A 6384-nucleotide genomic window follows, 5' to 3' on the forward strand; every position below is an offset into this window, starting at 1 on the left:
AGGAAACGTTATGTCAGTTTTTACAGCTTTACGTTTCCCTGCAGCTGGTAATCACTGTAAGTTTGGTAGTATTGTTGTGTTATAACCTTCAGTTGCATAATAAAATCATTTTACAAGTCTGGTGATTTGTATTATGGTGATTATTTTTCTCAGATGCAATATCAGGGAAAAAAACTCTCATATATATTTTTATTCATAAAAGAGAGTCTCCTAAACTAACAGGAACCACACAAAACTACAGAAATTTAAACTTTCTACCGAGGCTAGTGCCTTGGTTCACCTTTTTCTATTCATGGCCCTGATTACAAATTCTCTTTGCCCACTTTTAAAAGTGAGAAGGTAAAAATGAAGGTTGTGATACAGGAGGGGTTATCAAGAACTATTTCTTACAGCCAATTGTTTAGACAGCTAGGAGTGAAATTTGATTGCCACCCAGTTGCATCCATATCATTTCACATGATAACAAGTCTTCCTACCTATCAAAATTAATAGCTTACATATAATGAAACAAATTTTCTGACAATCCTTGTGCCTCATCTTACATCCTCTGTGATTCCTACAAGTCATAACTCAACACACTTCTTTCATGAAGTGTAATCACTGTTACCGGTACATCTACTTTGGTAGAATTACTGTATGATACATGAATAAACTTAAAACCCAGTTTAGGTCTGCTTACTTGATGATACCAGTTTCTTTCTCTAACCAAAATGTCTCAGCAAGAGCATCTCGAACAAGTAAACCTTGATAGCAAGTGTCTTTGATCTTCTCACATTCCCTCATTTGAAGCAGTTCCCTTACCTTCGCCCTACTGCGTCTCTGATTGGTGACCGGGTCAATTGTCAAGTCCAATTTTCTTGGCAATGTTTTTTGTATTTAAGGCGAATGGCTGGCCCCCCGGTAGGGTGAGTGCAATGGCCGCCAGACATAACGACGAATCCGTCAAACACAACGGTTCACCTCAAACGGGGGTGCACCAACACGCCAACTTCGCCGGGGAATCGAACCCCGCCCCTACCAACAATTAACAAAAGACAAACAGACAAAACGAAGAATTGCATCTAGGAGATGCCTCGCCTGACTTACACTCCTAAATGACAATTCGACAAAACGACAAAAAAGACTCAAAAACACCTAGACAAACCAAAACGAGCACAACCCAGCACAAGGGTGAAGAGTGACCAATAAAAGGCCACCCGTCAACAGACTCACCCAACGCCAAGACGTTGGTTCATCCCAGAAAACGGCCAGGGCACGCAAACACAACACAAAACCAGAACTTAAATATGAACAACCAGAGCATCATTTTGAAACGAAGCCACCACACCACGAGCACCCCACTGACGGACAAAATAAGGACGACGGCGGTCAGACTGGAAACGACGGAAAAACAAAGGGAGATTAAACCGAACCCGAGACTTCACACGCTCCATAACATCAACAACCGAGGGACGAACACCCCTAAAACGAAAATCATTCCGAGCCCCCCAAATACAAAACTTGCAGACATTCAACATTCAAAAACCCGAGGAACCACAGGCAACTCATCAGCCGAGAAACCAAAACGCGCATGACGAACCAAGAGAGAAGGACAAAGAGGAGAAGCCAAGAACATAAGTGATTGAAGCCACGACAGAACACTGACAGCCAGAGGACAGTGAAAGAACAAATGAGAAAGAGACTCGACAGGAGCAGAACAAAAACAAGCAGTAGAAAGAGCATAACCAAAACCAGCAAGCCTCTCGGCCGTGTAAAGGGCCTCATGTGAGACTTTCCAACATAAATCAATAACAGGACGATCCAAATCAAAAAAGAAAAGCTGACGCCAAGTAGAAGACCAATGAAGAGAACCAAACAAAGGAAAGAACTTCTCCTCACAATGAGGAGAGACAGCATTCACTGGAAAACTTGAACCATTTACAGACTTCAAAAAAGTTGGTAATATCTCTGTTAAATGTTCACATTTAAGCAGACTTCGTAGACATAGTAGAAACAGGACAAAAGTCAATACCCGAACCAATACCCAAAGAAGACGCCGTAAGGGATCCTTTACACGCCCGCCAAGCAGTCAACAGAGAACGATAAAACGGAGGCAGAGAATCCGGAGAAAAACAAAGCGGAGCAGAAAAAACAAGATGCGGAGGAGCGGCAAGCCGGGAAGAAAACCAAAAAACCACGAAAGAGACCCAAGAAGACGGAGAAGAAACAAAACGACAAACCCACTGAACATGAAGCGCCATAACCTTACACTGAAAATCCACGACAGAAAACCCACCCAAACAAGAAGGCTGAACCACAACACGACGAGCGACCAAATCCCGCTTACCGCTCCAGAAACATTTAAAAATTAACGTATTTAATTCAACACTGACCCACCGGGAAACATGGATAAGAGAGACTACGTACCACACACGGGAAAGGGCCAAGGCATTGATAACAAGTGCCTTGCCCTAATAAGATAACGATCGCTGACGCCAAGAGTTCAAAGCATTTTCCACCGCGGTGATACGCGGCCTCCAATTGTCCTCCTCCAGATTGCCCGGACCCAGAACAACCCCCAACACCTTCACCGACGACCAAGTAATGTTAACCGGTGAGTCAGTGCGCCCACTCCAACCACCCAACCACAAACCTTCGCATTTACCATAATTTAATTTAGCCCCAGACTCCTTCTCGTACAAAGAATAAACATCAAAGACAGCCAAAATACCAGGAACAGAAGAAACAACCAGCGTAGTGTCATCAGCATAGGCAGAAACAACAGGCAAAGAAGACGAAGAACCAGGAAGAGACAAACCAGAAATTAAACCACTAGAACGAATATTACAGGCAAGTACTTCGGCAACTAAAACATAAAGGAGGGGGGACAGGGGACATCCCTGCCTCACCTCACGAGATAACTTAAAAGAATTTGAAATATAACCATTAACATTAACACAACTACTCACATTATTGTAAAATAAATTAACCCACCCAACAAACGACAGCCCAAAACCCATGGCATATAAGGTAGAACGAAGGAACGTCCAATCAACCCTGTCGAATGCCTTTTCTTGATCAAGAGAAAGAAGAGCAGCAGGAGCACCAGAAGAAGAGCAAAAATCAACAACATCACGAAGAAAAGCAACATTTTCACCAATAAAACGGCCAGGAACACCACAAGACTGATCTTTATCAACAACCAAATGAATAACCTTAAGAAGACGAGCAGCAATAGAACGAGAAGCAATTTTGTAATCGACATTCAACAGGGAGATTGGACGCCAGTTTTTGGGATCAAGACGATCCCCTTTCTTAAATGATAAAGTAATGATACCCCGGCGCTGAGAGCGAGAAAACGAACCCAACCCAAACGCAGAATTCAAAACACAAACTAAATCAAAACCCAAAACATGCCAAAATTTTAAATAGAATTCCATGAGAAGGCCATCACAACCAGGAGCTTTACCACGGGCCATGCCCTGAAGAGCCGCAAAACACTCCTCCTGGCTGAGAAGACCTTCGCACACCTCACTATCATCAAAAGGAAGAACCCGGCGAAGAAATGTTAGAAAGAAGCTCAGCACGAGCATTGGAGTCACAAGGAGCAGCAGAGAAAAGATCCGAATAGAAAGAACGAAAAACATCACACAACCCATCCTTATCCGTAACCAAAGTACCATCACTAGCTCTCAGCGCCGAGATATTACGGTCAGTGCCGTTTTTCTTTTCGAGCCGGAAGAAGTAAGCAGAGGAGGACTCACCCTCCTCCACCCGCCTCGCCCGGGCACGAACTTTAGCACCACGAGCAACCTTAACATCCATAGCACGAAGACGAGACAGAGTAGAAAGGTACACAGGAAGGAAATAAAGACGACCAGAATCAATATGACTTTTAAGATGAGCAGCAAGACTAGACAAAATATTACGTTCAACTACTTTACATTTACCACGATTTTTACAATAATTAATACTTATACGCTTAATATGGGATTTGCCGCTGTCCCACCACCTAGTAAGGGAAGGAAAAGAGACTGACGAGACTGCCAATAAGACCAAAAAGTTGAGATGAGGTCGATATACTCGGCCTCATCCAGAACAGAAAGATTGAGCCTCCACAACCCCGGACCCGGAGGAACGGAGCTGGGGAGAGCCCATGAGAAAGAAATAGCACAATGATCAGAAAAAGGACATGGCAGAATGTCTACAGAAGACACATAAGGCACCCAAGCATACGGACAACCGATGAGGTCAATGCGCGATGCAAGGGCCCCATCGGGCCGGAACCAGGTAAAAGCAGAATCATTTGGGTGCCTTTCACGCCAAATATCCACCACACAACAATCCGAAAACAACGCTGACAACAAAGCAGAACTTTCACGAGAGACATCAAAAGGACAAGACCCACGGCGATCCCGAACACGGTCCAGGACCGTGTTGAAATCACCGCACAAAAGAGTAGGAACAGCAGGATCGATAGAGTCAACACAACGAACCAAAAAAGCGTCACGATCAGGATTACGGTTAGGAGCATAAATAGAAGCAACCCGAAAAACAGAACCACGAAGAGAAAACTCAACCAAAACAAAACGACCATCAAACTCGCAAACAACAGACTTACACTCCAAAACCGAACGATACAAAACAACCACGCCACGAGAATGATTTGTACCAAAAGAACCAGCACACAAATAACCAAACCGAGAAAACCAAGAAAGAAGATCATCATTAGAGACTGCGTGGGTCTCCTGTAGACAAACTACCGAAGGAGAGAGATGGGACAACCACTGGAGAAATCCAAGACGCTTGTCACCATCCCTCAACCCATTAACGTTAACAGAAATTACAGTGAGAGCCATAATATAACAAAAAAGTAGTGACAAACCCATGACAAAAAACTAAAAGGTGGCGAGACAACGGTAAAATTAACGGCGCCTAGCAGGGCTAGGCGAAAAAGCACGACGACGAGACCTATGAGGATCCGGGCTTAGAAGAGGCCTCTCGTCCCCGGAACGGGACCGAGAACGAGAGGACGGACGGAGAGCCATCCCCGAGCCAGAACTACGAGAACTCACCCGGGGAGGAAGAGGAACGGCAAACGGAGGCGAGGGCTGGGCAGAGTCCTCAACCCGCCCTGAAACAACAAGATCATCCGTGGATGACGGAAGAGTTGCCTTTAGCTTCTGAACCAAACTTGCCGTCTCTTCCCTTGACGCAAGAGGGGGATGCAACCCCCCCGAACCACTACGCCCAACTTTGACCGGGATTTTAGACCTAACAGGTCTAGAGTCCACCAAAGAGGCCGGAGCATCATCACCCGAGTCCACCCCATCTCCTGAAACACCCGATGATGATTCAACGGATAATACAGACCCCGAAAGGGGAGAAAAAGAAGGGGAGGAATCCAACACCTCCTCCTCAGGCACACCCACCTGACCGGTGGAGGCCCCCAAAACACTGACAGAACCCGGGCTAGGAGAGGGATCCAGAACCCTCTCCGACCCACTGCCCAGCAACGGCTGGCTCACCATCTCATCCAGCTCATTGTCTCTATCGTCCACACACATGGACTCAGAGCCCAACACAGAACCAGAACACTGCGAAAAAGACGCAGAGCCCACCCCCTCCCCAGACGCAACACCCACCCCCGGGGCCGGAGCCACCAGGGAGGAAGGATCAGGGACAACCGAGCCCACTGCAGGCTCAACAACTCTAGACACAACTGGCGCGGCAACATTACCAGCCGCAGCCCCACCATTCACATCATTATCATTATCATTATCGTTCCCGCCATCAACAATATCATCATCACTATCCGCGTCCGTCTCTGGTCTTCCTGGAACAAACCACACAGGCTTTGGGCAATGCCGAACGAAATGCCCAGCCTCATGACAACGTTTACATTTACCCTTGAGCGGGCAGTCAGCTGCTTTGTGGTTATCATTACAAATATCACAAACCAATGGTTGACCTTTGTACCACACACGGCAGTTTATACCGTCAATAATAATATTACGCGGAATATCATGTTTGCACACTATGCGCACTAGACGGGTACCTGTATGAACCCCAGGTACGTTCGACCACTGCTGGTGACGGACTTCCTTTACATCACCAAAAAACTTTAAGGCCTCTTTAACACGGTCGTTGCCCCCTTCGAAAGGAAACAAGTATACCATCACAAAAGTGATAGGGGTCGAAACCACCACGTTACAACGAACTTCCCCAAAAGAGATGAACCCGGCCTCCTCATAGGTCTTTTTATGAGTTGGGTCTATGAAAGATATACGGATTATCCCCCCTGGGCAGACGTGGATTGAATCCACCAGGCCACCCAGGGACTTAGCAATGATGCCAGCAACCCCGGCATGGGAGGTCCCAGCCGGGAAGCCGGACTTTACGATA

The 6384-nt window shown here is 46.1% G+C and overlaps 1 pseudogene; it reads right to left on the reverse strand.

The window, feature by feature from the left end:
- Positions 1–236: 236 nt before the first annotated feature.
- LOC138008761 (uncharacterized) overlaps positions 237–6384 on the reverse strand; it is a 7919-nt pseudogene continuing 1771 nt past the window's right edge.

The sequence above is a fragment of the Montipora foliosa genome, chromosome 6 (assembly GCF_036669935.1).
Source record: "Montipora foliosa isolate CH-2021 chromosome 6, ASM3666993v2, whole genome shotgun sequence".
Taxonomy (NCBI): domain Eukaryota; kingdom Metazoa; phylum Cnidaria; class Anthozoa; order Scleractinia; family Acroporidae; genus Montipora; species Montipora foliosa.